This window comes from Saccopteryx bilineata, chromosome 10, assembly GCF_036850765.1.
Source record: "Saccopteryx bilineata isolate mSacBil1 chromosome 10, mSacBil1_pri_phased_curated, whole genome shotgun sequence".
NCBI classification, from domain to species: domain Eukaryota; kingdom Metazoa; phylum Chordata; class Mammalia; order Chiroptera; family Emballonuridae; genus Saccopteryx; species Saccopteryx bilineata.
Window position 1 is genome coordinate 689,755 of NC_089499.1, and position 17,430 is coordinate 707,184.

At 60.0% G+C, this 17,430-nt stretch overlaps 1 protein-coding gene across 2 annotated transcripts in view; it reads right to left on the reverse strand.

Annotated features, from left to right (window-relative positions):
* The window catches only part of CNTN3 (contactin 3), a 211,075-nt gene extending 198,338 nt beyond the window's left edge, over positions 1–12,737 (reverse strand). For both annotated transcript variants that reach the window (XM_066244550.1, XM_066244549.1), the window contains exon 1: positions 12,717–12,737. The gene's annotated coding sequence lies outside the window, so the exon portion shown is untranslated. The remainder of the gene's footprint in view (positions 1–12,716) is intronic.
* Positions 12,738–17,430: the final 4,693 nt, after the last annotated feature.

Consider the following 17,430-nt stretch of genomic DNA (forward strand, 5'->3'; position numbering starts at 1 on the left):
CCACACCCCTGCCCTGCTCCAGAGAGGGAGACGTTCAGCATGGCCCCACTCTGACACGGGAGGAGTCCCCATGCCCCCGAGATGGGAGGACGGGGGGGGGGGACAGACCACAGGGGCCTGAGGCCGCCTCAGGTGAGCTGGACGTACCCTGAGATCAAGGGAAATCACTCGTGTTTGGTCGGGTTTCAAACAGGGTTTCGTATGAAACGACCAGGCTGTCGTCCAGAAGTGGAATGAAGATCATCCAGAACGGAGGTCGGAGGCAGGAGAACCCAGACTGGACGCTCCTGTGACAGGGGCAGGAACGGCGACGGTGATTCAGGTGCCGGTGGGATCGACGGCGGTGAGAAGCACTGGGTACGGTTCAGTGATGTCCAGGCTCTGAGAGCATCGCAGGGGCCAAACCTGGCCCAAGACAAGGTGCTCCGTGACCGCAACTTACAACCCCACAGAGCCCGTTACGCAGACTTCACGACGACCAGTAGGAACGGGACTCCCTGGTCCCAGGTCGGTCCAGGAGAGCTCCTGCCCATCAGTCGTCCTGAGCTCCCACTTCCAGCCAGGGACCTGGAGGGGTCATCTCCACCTGAGGTCCAGCCGGGGACCTGGAGGGGTCATCTCCACCTGAGGTCCAGCCGGGGACCTGGAGGGGTCATCTCCACCTGAGGTCCAGCCCGGGACATGGAGGGTTCATCTCCATCTGAGGTCCAGCCTGGGGACCTGGAGGGGTCATCTCCACCTGAGGTCCAGCCCGGGACCTGGAGGGGTCATCTCCACCTGAGGTCCAGCCCGGGACCTGGAGGGGTCATCTCCACCTGAGGTCCAGCCCGGGACCTGGAGGGGTCATCTCCACCTGAGGTCCAGCCGGGGTCCTGCAGGGGTCATCTCCACCTGAGGTCCAGCCGGGGTCCTGGAGGGGTCATCTCCACCTGAGGTCCAGCCCGGGACCTGGAGGGTTCATCTCCACCTGAGGTCCAGCCGGGGTCCTGGAGGGGTCATCTCCACCTGAGGTCCAGCCGGGGACCTGGAGGGGTCATCTCCACCTGAGGTCCAGCCTGGGACCTGGAGGGGTGATCTCCACCTGAGGTCCAGCCGGGGACCTGGAGGGGTCATCTCCACCTGAGGTCCAGCCGGGGTCTTGGAGGGGTCATCTCCACCTGAGGTCCAGCCCGGGACCTGCAGGGTTCATCACCTGAGGTCCAGCCCAGGGACCTGGAGGGGTCATCTCCACCTGAGGTCCAGCCGGGGACCTGGAGGGTCCATCTCCACCTGAGATCCAGCTGGGGTCCTGGAGGGGTCATCTCCACCTGAGGTCCAGCCCGGGACCTGGAGGGGTCATCTCCACCTGAGGTCCAGCCCGGGACCTGAAGGGGTCATCTCCACCTGAGGTCCAGCTGGGGTCCTGGAGGGGTCATCTCCACCTGAGGTCCAGCCCGGGACCTGGAGGGGTCATCTCCACCTGAGGTCCAGCCGGGGACCTGGAGGGGTCATCTCCACCTGAGGTCCAGCCCGGGACCTGCAGGGTTCAGCTCCACCTGAGGTCCAGCCGGGGACCTGGAGGGGTCATCTCCACCTGAGGTCCAGCCCGGGACCTGCAGGGTTCATCTCCACCTGAGGTCCAGCCCGGGGACCTGGAGGGGTCATCTCCACCTGAGGTCCAGCCGGGGACCTGGAGGGGTCATCTCCACCTGAGGTCCAGCCGGGGACCTGGAGGGTTCATCTCCACCTGAGGTCCAGCCGGGGTCCTGGAGGGGTCATCTCCACCTGAGGTCCAGCTGGGGACCTGGAGGGGTCATCTCCACCTGAGGTCCAGCCGGGGTCCTGGAGGGGTCATCTCCACCTGAGGTCCAGCCGGGGTCCTGGAGGGGTCATCTCCACCTGAGGTCCAGCCGGGGTCCTGGAGGGGTCATCTCCACCTGAGGTCCAGCCGGGGTCCTGGAGGGTCCATCTCCACCTGAGGTCCAGCCCGGGACCTGCAGGGTTCAGCTCCACCTGAGGTCCAGCCGGGGACCTGGAGGGGTCAGCTCCACCTGAGGTCCAGCCCGGGACCTGCAGGGTTCCGCTCCACCTGAGGTCCAGCCGGGGTCCTGGAGGGTTCATCTCCACCTGAGGTCCAGCCGGGGACCTGGAGGGTCCATCTCCACCTGAGGTCCAGCCGGGGACCTGGAGGGGTCATCTCCACCTGAGGTCCAGCCCGGGACCTGGAGGGTTCATCTCCACCTGAGGTCCAGCCGGGGTCCTGCAGGGTTCATCTCCACCTGAGGTCCAGCCCGGTACCTGCAGGGTTCATCTCCACCTGAGGTCCAGCCCGGGACCTGGAGGGTTCATCTCCACCTGAGGTCCAGCCGGGGTCCTGCAGGGTTCATCTCCACCTGAGGTCCAGCCCGGTACCTGCAGGGTTCATCTCCACCTGAGGTCCAGCCCAGGACCTGGAGGGTCCATCTCCACCTGAGGTCCACACGGAGCTTTTCTGACCATTTTACTTGGCAGTCACCTCTGCTCATTTAACCCTTCCAGTGCTGTCAGTTAGCACACCCCACCTGCTATTATGTGTGTGTATGGTATGTTACATTATGTTAGTTATTACATTGTATTATATATTATACAGATTATGTTACATTGTTACATTATATTATGTTATACTATGTTATACTGTTATGTTATATTGTTACATTGTATTACATGTTACGTTCCATTACATTATGTTACATTATATTATGTATTACATCACCCGTGAGGACTGAGGCACAAACATCAACACGTAGCAACAGTGTGACTTTTCTGTGACTTTTCCCAATGGCCTGGCCTCCCCCCACGCTTTTATCACAAGTCTCTACAGTCGGAACCCACAGTCCAAGTTCACAGACGAGGCCGCCGGGTCTCGGGAGAACCACAGAAGGAGCCCAGTTCTGCCCGTCACGCAGCGCAGAGCCCACCTGCAGTAAGCACCACCCTCACCACAGCCTCCGGGCACTGCTCACCGGGTTCCGAACACTCGTCGGTCCCCGCAGCTGACCTGGCCGCTCCGGGAGCCGTGACATTCTGCGCCCATGAGCCCGTGGGCCCGCCTGACACCGGACCCCTTCCCCGGGGCAGCAGTGGGAGTCATCATTCATTCGTGGGCAGCGAAGTGACATTCTACATTTTCTGTTCCTGATCTGAAAGGCAGCTGAAACCTACAAGGCATTTACGATGCTTACTGGACCTGAGGTTTCGTGGTGGGCAGACTGCATCTCTAGACCGAACTGGTCACCCCTGCAGCCGTGGTGGCCTCAGCCACGTGACTTCACGGTCCTCCCATCAGAGGGCAGCGGCTGGTTCCCCGCCTGTCACTTTGAGCTCGGCCGTGTCTCATTATGGCCAGTGGACTGCAGCAGAAGCCGTTAATATTCCAGCTCGAAGCCAAAATACTTTCCACCCGTTTCGCACCCGGTGACATGCATGAGAGCAGTTTCTAGCAGGAGCTCCCCCAGAGCCCGCACCCCAGAGGACGTGGCTACCTGACCAGCCAGACCTGCAGCCGCAGCCCCCTGCCCAGATGACCCGTGACCGCGTGAGCGAGGCCAGCACAGCTCCCCACCGCCCCGTAAAGAGACACAAAGGCTCCTTCTGGGCGACGGAAACTTCTGGAGGCTTCCTTGCTAAGTAGAATCACCATGGGAGTAAGTACTGCCCACCCACACCTTCCTGTGGAGCACAGGTCTCCACTGTGCAGGGACGTCACCTGGGCACAGGGAGACTCAGACCGGGCCGGGCAGAAGCCAGGACGACGGGCCACACTCTGGTCTGCCTGGCACTTCTGCCACACGCTCAGCGTGTAATAAAATCAGGGCGCTCCGCCTGAGGACCGGAGGAGACGGGGCTGGGGGAGGGGCGGAGTTTCCGGGGAGAGGTGAGCATCACCTCGTCTGCATGGGGCAGAGGTGTTTCAGACTCAGAGCGGTGGACCCTGGTGGTCTGCACTGGCTCCCCTCAACACTCCCTGCTCTTACCCCTCCTTCCGCGGCCCAACCGTGACTGCCGGCCGGTGACACACAGGAGACCTGCCCCATGACAGGCCCCAGGTCGGGGCCTCCAACGTGGGTCCCCCAGAAGCAGGAGCCGGGTGGCCGGTCAGGTGAGGAAGGTTCTGCAGGAACAGCTGGAAGGGGCTTGCAGGGACGTGGCCGGCAGAGGGGCCCTCACACGCCCAGGAGCTGCCCCCCGAGACTCGGCAGGTCCCCAGGGGCTTTCTGGGGCTGGGATGGCCCTCCCGAGCTGTCCTGAGTCAAAGCAAGGGCTTTGTGCCCAGGCGTCTGCCAGTCACGGGCCGGGGCCACCTCCCAAGAGCGGTACAGCCTCAGCTGAGACACCCCCACCAGAGGGGATGTGCCAGCGAGGAGGCGCCTGTGTGCCCGCAGCAGCCGCCGTTCCAAGCAGACGTGGGCATGTGGACGGGTCCCCAGTGTCACCCCGGAGCTGTGCCCCCGCCCGGGACCAGGATGAAAAGCCCCAGGAGAGGGCGCCCCGTCCCCCCCACAGCGCGGAGGACGCCCGGCGGACTCTGCCCGCCCTCGGCTCCCAGGATGCGGTGGGTCCTGTGGGCCCTTAGAAAACACCGAGATCCCCAGACTGTCGTCACCAGAGGAAGGCTGCCAAGTGTCCACACCAAGAAGAGAGAAGTCCTCGTCATTTTAAAGTACTTACTGACAGTTGTGAATGTTTTCAGAAACTGTATGTGTCTATGTGTGTTACTGCTGCAGAACCTGCCCCCAAGCTCAGAACGCACACAGTGTGTCTGCTGGTTTCCTGGAGCTGAACTGAGCCCCGTGGGGCAGTGTGTTGGCTGCTTCTGCCCAGGGTCACCCCCGTGTTGTCCGCCCTCGGACGGTCTCACGGGGACGGGCTGTCCGCGGGCTTCCTCGCCGCCCCCTGGGAACGGGGAGAGAGCAGGACACAAGCGCGCAGTCTGGGGCCGCGTCTCCGCACTCACCACCCCACCCCTGGGCCCCACGGTGCCGCTCGACTCCCCGCGGGCAGCCCGGGCTCCTGGTGAGTGAGGCGGAGTCACTGCGCACAGGGAGGAGCCAGTCAGCAGGCTCGGAGCCGAGCAGGACACGGCCGCAGCCCCTCTCTCCCGGGGGGCTAACCCCCCGGGGCTGACCCACGCTGCTCCCCCCACTCGAGTTACTCTCCGAAAGTCAAACTTGCACAAGGCTCTAGTCTCCTTCCCCCAAATTATCCTGTACACAGAGACGTATCAATCTTGCAGTTAGACAACTGAAAACATTCACCCACTAGGGGTCAGTGCAGAAGAGTCCATTCAAAGCAGGACCCTGGAGCCGGAAAGCAAACTGGAGTGAGGTGGTGAAAGAGGAAGAGGAGGGACACCCTGACCCTCCGGACAGCCCGAATCTCCGTCCCCCTGTCCCCCCGCCCCCCCAGCCTTTGCTGCTAGTCTGCTCCTGCGCTGACAACATCTGCACGCCTCCCCTGCGGACACTGCGATCTGGTGTCTGTCCCCACCGCTCCCTACGTCTCTGGGACATTGTATGGGGAGGACGAGTGAGAGGACAAAGAACTGGAGTACTGACAACAATCAGACAGAAGAATTTTTAAAAATAAATTAAGATGCAGGATGAAAACCCCAGAAGTAATTTTTTTTGGAAGAACGCCAAAGGATATTGCAAAGCAAGTCGTGACACAGGAGCATTGAGCGCGACGGTGACAGCGACACCAGACGGAGAAGAGGCATCGTCCACGGGGGTCCGGCTCGCCCGTCCCCTGGGACCGTGCTGTCCACGGACCAGCGTCCTCCCTGCCACACCGCGGGCTTCGCAACATCACGAAACCACCTCCCGAGATGCTCTGCTCTCTTTGGAAGCGGACAGACCCCTCGGAACCAGAGAACCAGCTGCGTAGAGAGCTGACCCTGTAACACTCAGGAGAGAGTCCAACAAAGCAGGTCCCTGTAAACGTACGTTTTCTGTTGTGTATGAGAAAGTTACTCAACAGCATGAAGAAGTGAGGAAGGATAAACCTTCGACCTGCGAGGCTCCCGTTTCGAAACCGCACGGCCCACGTGCACGGGTCCTGGCTGGCTTCACCGGGCAAAATAGGAAGTTCCGGCAAAGCTTCGCCAGGAATAACCGAGAAATAGACACGCTGTCTCACGTACATGACTGTGAGTGCCTCCGAGGGCACAGCGCTGTCTGTCTTCTGCGGCCCGTGCCCGACGTGGCAACGAGGCGCCCACCTGCACCCCAGCGCCTCCGGAGCGCGTGCGGACCCTTCACGGGGACCGGCGATCCTCGGCTGGCGGCTTCCTGAGCACAGAGGCCGCAGCCCGGCGAGGAACCCCAGCCTGGGTCGCAACCGCCTTGCTCCGGTGACTCGAATTGCCCGGACGCGGTTGTCCCCGTCTCCTGCCATGTGTGAAGTTATCCTAAAGGGGGCGGGCGGTCGAGGGAAGCACACGGTTGAGCCTTCGCCCGTGCGCGTCACAAAGACCCCGGCCAGGTCTGAGTAGAAGATAAACTCGCTTCGCTGCAGAAACCCTTTCAAAGGTTCAGAGGTCGTTCGGAAAGTCAACACGAAGCTCTCCGATCGATGGCCGCCGAGAGCCACCCCAAATGTCACACCCCGGTTTAGAAAATGCCAACAGTCCCATTTCCATAGCAACTCTCACTGGCAGGCATCTCCGAGGAGAAGCGGATCATGCTATTTAAGAACAACCGAACAAATATTTGCATGGAAAGAAAGTCTATGCAAGTGGAATTCTGAATCCTGGAAGAGGCTCAGATAGAAATGACACCAGAGAATACCGGCACGGAGCCCCGGCTCTCAGAATATTTGCTCTTTAAATCAAAGACGCCTGGATACGTGGATCCAGACCAGCCCGTGACACAGGGCGAGGTCTGTCACGTGGGGACAGCAGCACGCCCAGGTCGGCTCCCGGTTCAGATACGATCCTGTGGCCACAGGCAGAGTCACTGCAGGGGGACAGCCGGGTGACAGGTACACAGAACTCTCTGTGCTATTTTTGTGACCGCCCGTGTTACCATTTTAAACTAGAACATTTAAAAATGTAAGTTGCCCAGTCTGACCCCTGAGATAACTTGGCAAGTCCTGTTAGGGCCCAGGAAGGTCCTACCACCTCTACAGGTCAGCCCACATTCCCAGAAAGGCCATATATTGGGGTGTCGTGGGAGGGGAACGAGTAGTTTTGGTGCCATCACAGGGGCTCCCTGTTTTTGGGGTGACATGAGACTGTCTGATGCCCACAAGATGCCCCATTTACAGGCAATTATTTATAGTTTAGGAAGATGTGCCTTATGTTTCAGCTGTTTCATTCCATTTTTTACATGCAACTGTCTTCCTTTAACAAAATAATGAATTTTGAGAATTCCAAATGAGCATCCTCCCACCTCTTGCTCTAAAAACAAGCCAGTTACATCAAGGACCAGCCCCCACGTGCCGACACCCGTACCTTAGACCCCCCCCCCTTGAGGGAACAGATGGGCGTCACAGGATTCTCTAAATCCCGGCAATATTTAGATGTTTGTCTGTTTTCAACTGAACCACACTGGTTCCCCCCCCCCAGGCTGTCAGGAAAGGCTGAGGTGGAACCAGTGTCCACGTGAGCTGGATTCGAACCCACGCTCCCCCCGAGGAGGGAGGGGCCAGACAGCTGAGAGCAGATGGCGTGACACCTGCTCTCACCTTGTCCTGGAGGGAACCTGCAGGCAGCGTCACCGGTCAAATGGCAGCAGGGGAAGCACAAAGCTCTCCTGGCAGAAATAACTGTGCGCTGGGGGGGTGGGGGGGCGCTGAGATGGGATGGGGGTGTGCAGGGTGGAAGCCAGGAGTGCCCTGCTGAGTTTCCCAGGAAGCTGAGGAGCCCCCCCGAGGCTGGAGGCCGGCACGGGGGACCAGCAGGGAGAAGTCTCCGCAGACCAGCTGCGCTGTGGCACCTCCCTGCAGGCAGTGGGGGACCAGCAGACCGGGCGTGGGGCTCTCGGCTTGATGCAGCACCCCGAGTCGGAGAGGCCTCCAACGCAGGCGGGGAGGTGAGAAATGAGGATTCAGCGCTGAGACTCAGGCTGGGGGCGCTAAAACCCCAATGGACGTCCTTGTGTGTTTCATCAGCTGACCGGCCCCAGGGACAAAGGGAGAGGTGGTGCCACACGCCCGGGGGGGCCCCAGCGGGGGTCAGAGAGAGAAGGGTCCCCTGGGGTGGGCGTGCTTTGGAGGAGAAACGCCGAGTTCCATTCCCACGCGGGGTGGGTGGGGTGGGGGGTGAAGGAGCAGACACTCCAAGCCCCAGGGGCTCCTGGCCAAGGCGCCAGGAGGAACGTCTGTGAACCTGGCTGCAGACGCTGACCAGCAGGGACAGTCTGGGCCACGTCTTTCATCATCGGCCCCAAGGTGCCCAGTCAGCAGGTCGGGGAGCAGAGTGCTCGGGGGGCGAGCCCTCCCGGCCCAGGAGCCATGACCAGTGCGGCTGTGCAGCCGTCCCGCTGGCTGGGGGCTTACGGGATGGGAGAGCCAGCACTCGTGGGATCAGCAAGGGCGCAGGCACACGTCAGGGCCCACGCTGAGGGGACAGACCGGGAGAGCCAAGTCAGAGGAGGGAGCGACCAGGGCCCGTCTGGTCACACGATATTTAAATGACAACCAGCAGCAGCAGAAATCCCTGTGTGTGCAGGCGTGTGTGCCCGTGTCCATGTGTCTGAGGAGGACGGAGGGGGCAGGTGCTTAAATCCTGCACGGCCCTGCAGGTCACGCAGAACAGCTCTGAATGCAACAGAAAGCCCTTGAAGAGCTTTGCTGGAGAGAAGCAACGTTAACCTACATTTAAAAAAAATTCTGCCCTGACTGCTGTCCAGAGAATGATTTGGAAAAGAAGCTGGACAAGAAAGGCAGGGAAGCCAGGCCTGGGGGCCGGGAGAGGGGACAGGGAGTCTGCTCGGGATGGGGGATGTGGGGGAGGGGGGACGTGGGGGAGGGGTGTGGGGGAGGGGAGGGGGAGGGGTGTGGGGGAGGGGGTGGAGGAGGGGGTGGGGGAGGGGGGTGGAGGAGAGGGGGGGAGGGGGGCGGGGGAGGGGGACGTGGGGGAGGGAGGATGTGGGGGAGGAGGGGGTGGAGGAGGGGGCGTGGGGGAGGGGCATGGGGGAGGGGGGACGTGGGGGAGGAGGGGGGTGGGGGAGGGGGCGTGGGGGACGTGGGGGAGGAGGGGCGTGGGCAACTTGGGGACAGTTCAGCTCCGGAGCCAAAAGGACACAGGAGCACTGGGCTGGGCTCACTCCCAACACAGGAGCCCCTGGAGCAGCCCACACCCGGGAGGAGCCCAGGAATCCTGGATCCCCGTGAAAGCAGCAGAGTGACCAGCTCGTTGGTCAGCGCCGTGATCAGCGTCGTCCCCGAATCGCAGATGTCATCTCTCCTCGTTGGAAAGGCAAACAGATAGAAAAAAGCCACACACACACACACACACACACACACACACGGGGCACCCGTGTTCTCCCGTGTCGGCACACAGAAAATGGACCCTCGGAGCCACAAAGGCAGCGGAGAGAGCGCCGCGGGATCGGCCAGAACACTTCCCATCGGTTTCTCAGGACGCCCCCGTCCGCCTCCAGGAACAGGCGTGACATCACGGTTCTCTCACGCTACGTAATAAAACAGCCCCCGTTCTTCTCCCCTCACTTTTTACAAGGCCGCTTCTCACACAGTCAAGAGTCTGCAGACGCTCACCCTCCAAGGAGCAGCGCTGTCTGAGATGCCACCACGTCCTGTCCGAGATGCCACCACGTCCTGTCCGAGATGCCACCACGTCCTGTCCGAGATGCCACCACGTCCTGCCAGCCCCCCCTACACAGCTCTCCCTTCTTGTTTCTCACGTGCACATAAAAGGGGGGTGGGAGTGCCAAGCACAGTGGATGAGGCCCCCAGGGGGGGCACGCAGAGTCAGCGGAGGGGGGGTGCACGTCTCCTGCAGCCAATTTTCAGAAGAAATGTGCCACTGCAGGTAGGGTGGAGGGTGCGGGGGGGGGGGAGAGGGGGCGTGGTGGGGCCGGGGACTGCAAACCACAGACCCTTTGGGCGTACACTTGAACACCTCTGAGGTTTTGACTCACATGGGATCTGAGACTGGAGGCCTGTGACCCCACCACTTCAAAGAAACCTGTATCTTAAAATGAGTCTGTGGCCCAACATGCCCATCATTCCCAAACATTTTTGCAGTAAAGATGCTATTTAAGGCAACTGACATCCACCAGCACCGAGCGACTAATAACTGTGTATTCGACCTGGGGGGCCGGCCTCAGAATGCTCACCTCCAAAGAAACCAAGTTAACGAGCCCAGATTCCAAGACTCGGAGGGGGCAGGCATACACACGAGCATCCTAAGTTCCCCTGCCCTCTGATGATCTCCCGGTGCCTAAGATCAACTTTCTTTTGCCGCAAATCACTTGCTACATGGCGACAGGAAAACAGAGGAACCCTTCTCCGCCTGGCGGCTTAGCCCTAACGCGGGGATGCGCAGATCGAGCAGTTTAAGACGACGAGATTTATATCCCCATACTATTGTACTTCAGAGCAAAACGGTATTGAGAGTCCATGAAAACTCGGACCCGAGTTGGACACTGAAAATGACGCAGAAAACACCAAGCTGGAGGAAATGGGTCCCACATGCGGGAGGAGGAGTTGGGAACTTATCGGCAGAGTGAAGAGGCTATTAGTCTGTAATAACTACGTATCTGTGGAGTGTGACACTGATAAAATCGAGCATCCGTCAGCCACGGAAAGGCTACCCACAGCTCCTTCTCGGCTCCCGCGGACGCTGCCCAACACTTTGGTCCCGTGAAGGGTGGCGTGGCCATCTTAAGGAGCACCACCCGGGCTCTGCGGCGAGGTCACAAAGGGTATTGAGAAGTTAGGCTTCTCCGGGAGAAATGAACTAACTAACTGTACAGCCTCCATGCGTGCAGGCTGACAGGAAGGACACCCAGACAGCCGGGGGGACCTGAGGCTGCATGTCATTGTCTGAGGCAGCAGCTGCCCGAGTCTCTCCGCCAGCAAATCAATTAGCCACTCGGTTGTCTCAGTGGTTCCATCTTTAGACAGGAGCCCACGCCGATGCATTCCACCTGGCCACTCACCGAGGAACTACGGGGCCAGGGGCATCTACTACGTCCCTGGTGGGCACAGCCGACCCACGCAGGGGGTCCTCAAGCCCCCCCCCCCCCGGTCGAACCTCAGCTGACTTCAAGCCAGCCTTCAACCTGCCGTTCCTGGAAGCCACTCTAGTTTTCGGATATGCACACAAACACCTTTCCGTGAGCAAGGCTGAATGAACCCCGTCTCAAGACTGTCTTCTGCGAAGGCGGACAACCTGTCCCCACCGTTGTGGGTCACTGGAACCCCATGAGGCGTTTTGCAAATATTGTTCAGGTGGCTAAGACCCTTCACCTGCAACTTCCTCCCTGGTCCCCTGAGCCAGGAAGGGTTAAAGCCACGGACTCACACACCGCCCGCCCTGCTGATGGCAGCCAGAGCCCAGCTCTGTTACCAAACCCAGCCGGCAAAGCAAAAGCAAAGCCTTTTGACTTCGGTATCAAGACATTAACAGCTCTTTCAAAGGCAATTATCGCTCCTTTCAATCTCTGAAGGGCTCTGACTCATTGTTCTGATTAATTCCTGTTTTCAATCTATTTGCAGATCAGGATTCTTTTCAGACAGTGTGATATGCATCTCTGCGGGGGCAGCCGGGAACGCCAGCACAGTCTCCCTAGTATTTTTAGTCATTCTTGCTCAGTCATTTTAAGTGACCCCTGGATTTACCTCCCCATCCTGAGGAGTCCGGGTTTCTGACCTCTCCAGCCCCTCAGACCTCCCCTGCCTCTTCTTGCTCCTGCTCGGTTTCCCTTGTCTTGATCAGACTGGCCGCCCCTTCCCCCGGTCTCAGAAGGGGGACTGGCTCTCCTGGCTGGAGCGGCACCGTTTTTAAAAAATTAAATCATGGTCTGTGGGCGTATCTCTTGATTGCAAATCAATAAGCAAGTACCACACAGGGAAGGGCACGGGACTGGCGGCCCTGCGGCGCTTTGCACAGCGGGGCCCAGGAGCTGTCTGTCCCCACGGCGCTGGGACCGGGCGCGCGCGGCCGCCACCGGCTGGGACTCGGTGACCCGCGTGGTGCGCTCTGCGGGGCTCCTCAGAGGAGGGACAGAGACCCGGGTCCGAGCTGAGGAAACCTGAACTCACAGCCCGTCAGAGAAAACCTGCAAATCAACGCGGCAGGGGTTCCGTCCTCCGCTGCAGCTTTGGAAGCGGAGTCGCCTCTCAGAAAACTTGGTCTCTGGTGAGGCACCCCGCCCCTGGCGCCCGGAGCCCGGCGCGAAGGGGGTCTGTCGGGCACACAGCTGTCACATCCCCGCCCTGACCGGGGACCGGAGACTCTGCCTCTGCGCCCCAGAGGTCCGCAACTTTTTCCTTCTCCAACTTTCACTGGTCAGCCGCCGCGCTAAGGACCCAGCAGACCGGGCATGTCCCTCGCTGCAGCCGCGGTGCCAGTCCTTTATCGCCGAAACAGCCCTGGCCAGGACGGCAGCACGAGCGCCCCAAAGCACAGCGGCCAGAGAAGCCTCGCCTTTCCCCAAACTTTGGAGCCCGAGGGCCTTGAACCCGGCGCGTCAAGCCCACCCGGCCGTGCGATGAGGGCCGTCCCGACCTACCTGGTCCCCAGGCCTCCGTGCGCCCTTCCCGGTGCGCGCCGCCCCCACCCAGCAGCTCCACCCGGCCCGCCGCGCTGCGCGTCTGCGGCCGCCGCGGTCCTGCTGCCGGCGCTCCGCCACTCGGCGCGGCTGGGGGAGGGACCACGGGCGGGGCGCGGGCGCGCGGAGCGGCTCCGGAACAGCCAACCCGGCCCCGCGCCCCGCCCCCGTGCACCCACGACCCTCGTGCACCCACGCAGCCCGTGCGTCCACGCCCCCATCGAACCCCACGCCCCGCGTGCCCACGCCCCGCCGGAACCCACGCCGCACGCCCCGTGCGTCCATGCCCCGCCCACTGGGCACCCACCCCTGCGACCCCCCGCCGGCGCGCCCAGACTCCGCGCGCGCCCCTTTCTCACGCCCCGCGAGACCGCCCGCCCCAGGCAGGCGTCGCCCTCACTCTGGCGCCCAAGTGCATCTCGCTTGCAGGGCCGGAAGTGGGGGCGCCGGAGGGCGAGGGCAGCGCGTGGCCGCGGGGTGGCCTCGTGCGCGCACAGCTGTCCAGGGAGCACGGGGTTCAAGGTAGACATTGCGCCCGGCCGTGCTCCTGGATTGCAGCGAGAATAAAGAAGCAGGGAAGTGTGAGGGGTGCGCTCTGCACCAGGTCGTGCTCCGCGCGACTGCGGGGGTCAGCTCCTGGTTTCTGCCCCGAGAGAACCTGGGTCTATGAAGGTTCCCCGACTTAGTGAGGATGAAGTCAACCTGCCTCAGGCTTCCAGGAGTCCGCCCTGAGACTAATCACAATTGTCTTCTTCCTGCAAAGACCCTGTGAGGTAGGTAGTCTTCTCACCGTTTTGTTTTTTTCCTAAACACCTCCAGACAGTCGCTGGTGGCAGGACCTGGACTTGCGTGAAAGCCTGTGGAAGCAGAGGCGGATTAAGGTCGGCTGAGGCCCCGGGCGCAGAAGAAAATATTGGGCCCTTACATTAGAAAAAAAAAAAAAACTGTAAAGTTGGGGTTTTGCGGGGCCCTTCAGAAATCGGGGCCCAGGGCGCCGTTAAATCCGCCTCTGTGTGGAAGCCTCGACACCTGCTTTGAACAGCAGGTCCAAAAAGGACCTTTGCACGGGCTTCCGCGGTAACTGGAACTCTGTTGGGGACACCTTACCTGTGCGCCGTTCAGGGAGTGAGTGGTTAAAGAGTCCTGGAGACGCGCACTGGACTAGGAGGCGGCTCAGACCAGGGCAGGACTGACACGGGCCGAGATGACCTTCAGGAGACTTTGGTAGAAGGAAGTTGGTTCAGGAAAATCACAGTGTGTGCATGCACATTTAAGTGTTCACCATTTCTAGAAGGACGTAGCCGGACACTTAACAGTAGTGGTGATTAAAACGGACAGGGGGGCTGAACGTTCTAATTCTTCGATGCTGTTTTTGGCAACAAAAGGTGACTCCCACCAGTCTAATGAGAAGACAGGTCCCCAATCTAGGAGGGTAACAGGAGGCCTTTTACTCAGGTGATGAGTTGGCAAAGCTGAGAAACAAAGTGTCTGGGTGACAAAAAAGGAGGTATCTTACCTCAGGTCCCCCAGTCCCTGATTGGTCCATTCAGATTTGCATAGGGTGGTCCAAATAACAGGATCCTGATTTGGGATCACAAGTTCTGATTGGTCGTTGTGCTGCTGCTCTGATTGGTTGGTCGGGATGCCAATGAGGAGATGTCCACGGGGCTCCAGTGGCACCATCTCTCAGCCCAGGGGTTGAAATAGGATTCCAGGAGCTCCTCGCTGAGGGGTGGCCCAGCCAGGTTCAAGAGGGGCCTATTCTGTCTCAGGCTCAACATATTAAAATGTGTCTGTCCCACGTTGATTGCAAAAGGCATATCTGTCTGTTTAATGAGAGTAAAGGGGAGTTCCCAGCTCTCCTTGTCCTCTGCTCCCCCTGAGTCCTCCCGCAGAGAGGACACTGTCCTCAGCAAGGCGGCCACCTGGGCTCGGGAGACACCAGAGGGTGGGCAAGGCCAGCGGTGGCTTTGATGGCTCCTCCTCAGTCCTGGTCACATGTCCCAGAAGGAAGGGCTCCCATTGTCATTCCCTGCTGCTCCAGAGGAACCTGGTGTTTCCAGGAAAACTCTCAGGGGGTTTAAAACACGAGAGGCCCACCCAGGGTCAGAGGGATGCTGGGACCAGTCCCAGCAGGAAGGACTTGCTGCAGAGGCCCGGGCACCAGGGGGCAGCACTGAGCTCTGTCCTGAGAGCAGGTGGCAGGGTCCTGGGGTACACTGGGGGACCCCGTGCCATGGCACCCACGTTAGCCTCTTCTCTCACTTTCTCAGGAAACTTCCTCCTTGTAAGAAGAAGAGCTGCTTTAAAAAAAAATTAAAAAGAAGCTGGGTGATTTAGGTTTTAAAGCTGGGGAGACAAGGATAGATAGAGCTCACTACTATAAATAAAAATAATGTGCTTTCTCCCATCAGAATTAAATTGCTGTAAATTTTGGGCTCCTTAAGGTCTCTCTCTACTTAGCCAAAGAAGAACCAGAACAGGCAGCAGGCATGGGAGGGTTGTTTACGGTTGTTTCCCTTGTTATTGGTTACTGTAAATAATCTTCCTTTGCTTGCAATCTGGGAGCGGGTTGCCAGCCCCCCAGAGTGTGACAGAATGTTTTATTGGGCAGGACTGGTGTATTCTGCAAGGCGCCAAGACAACTGGCATGCAAGTGACGCCTGTGGGGGGCTCCAGCGGCAGCCCCTGCCCTCGTCCACGGCAGGGCAACACGTCCCAGTGTGTGCAGGGCGGGGTCTGAGGGCGCCTTGCTTTTCTATCATTCTACAACATACTGACTCGTGGGAAGGAAGAGAGCGCTTTCATTGAGGAGGGGCACCTGGCTTCAGGCCACAGCAGAATGGCAGAGGACCACGGGAGAGAAGCCCCTTCCCGTGAGAAATCTGAACCCAAATCTCTCGCCGGCCCCCCCGCCAAATACGTGGTCACGTTGCCAAGGCCAGACTGGCATTGTGCACGCTGGTGGCGGCTGAGTTGTGCTGGGAGGGGGCTGGGGGGGGACTTGGAGTCTGTGGGGGGGGCGTGAGAGGGCGCACCCTGAATTCCGTAGGCGTGGCGATGGACGTTGGGTGGGAGACCGGGCGTCCGTGGTGGGTGTAGACGGAGAGGCCTCACTCTGTTTCTTCGCAGAGAGCGTCCTGCGAGTCAACAGAAAACCTGATATTTTACCACAAGTTGATACACAAGAGAAGGTTTAAATAAAATTTCCATCCAATTTCTGGGCCGGAAGCCCAGGAAATTTAAAAAAAAAAAAAAAAAGAAATTAAAGGCCCGCGTGGGTCTCCTCAGTGTGAATGCTGGACGGGGTTTTTATGGAACTTGGCCTCGACCGACACAGATTCCGAAGCCATCGTGCAATCAAGTGTCAGCGGCCGTGAGGATGGTGCCAGGTCCCTCCTGAGGGGTCTTTCAACTGAGAATAATCACTTCCCCTCTCCCCAGCCCCCGTTTGCACGGTGTGAGGTCTGCTGTCACTCAGAGACCCCCCGTCGGGGTGGGGAGACGGAAGCTCTTCCAAGTCCCAGCACCACGTCACCGCTGTCTGAGTGCCTGTTTGGGGGCAGCGACGGAAGTGAAGAGATACCTGTGAGCCGCACAGACGGGCGTTCGCAGGGAAAAGTGTCGGTTGGGATGCGGCCGTGTTGCTGAGGGAAGCGTGCCTGTTTCCACGGGGAGAGGCGTGCCGCCTTCGGGAGTCACGGACGGACGTCCCCGCGCTCCCATCCCCGGAGGCACCCCCTCCTGTCTTGAGTGGGAGCGTGGGTCCTGGAGTTCACAGCAGTCTCGCCTCCAGAGCCGGGGCGGGCGGTTCCGACAGGGTCTTTGTCTCAGACGACAAAGTGGGGGCACGTTTGCAGCGCCCGGCTGGCTGTGGACAATAAGGTTTTAGGAAAACGACACAATACAGGCAGAAATTCTTCCCTGCGACATTGTCAGATTGGGCACCGCGTGTCCTTCCCTGGCGAGAGGGTCGCCCCGCAGGACGCGGGCACATGGGTCACGCTAAGCGCTGCGCCCGGCACCTGTGCTTTTTATGGGCGGAATCCCTCCCTAGGATGGAAGCTTCCGGACTGTTGGGACTCTGTGCTATCTGCTGTGGCGTTCGTAGCTCCTGGCGCGTGTCTGACACGCAGAGCAGGTGTCCCGGAAATGGCCGTTGAATGGTTGAGAGAGAGGGCAGTGTGCCAGGCGCTGTGTGGGCTGCTTGTGGCAGCCCTTTGCAGTCCTTGCAAGCACCCCCTGAGGACACAGCAGCTCCCCCCGTTTTACAGACGCAGGGACTAAGGCAGAGAGACCAGCTGAGACCCCTGGTCCACGGTGGCCCAGCTGAGGTGGCTGACACCAGATGCCTGTCCCCTGCTTTGCACCAGACACTGCGGGCACCCCGGGACCAGATTCCTCTGGTGGGTTTTGTGGAGAGAAGAGGGGAGGTGTGCACAGATGGAGTCAGCGGGGGCACCCGGGCAGGGGTGGGTGTGTGGCGAGCTGAGGAGGAACCAGGCCACTGAAGTCTGCAGTTGTTGAATTGGGCACCCGCTCCACAGAGCAGGACGTGGATGGACCCTCCCCAGAAACTCACATGGCCATGAGTTTCCAGTTCAATAACTCTATCTGTGTTGTTTTTCTGCCCAAGGACTAATAGGGTAATTGGGACTTGAGGATGAAAAATAAA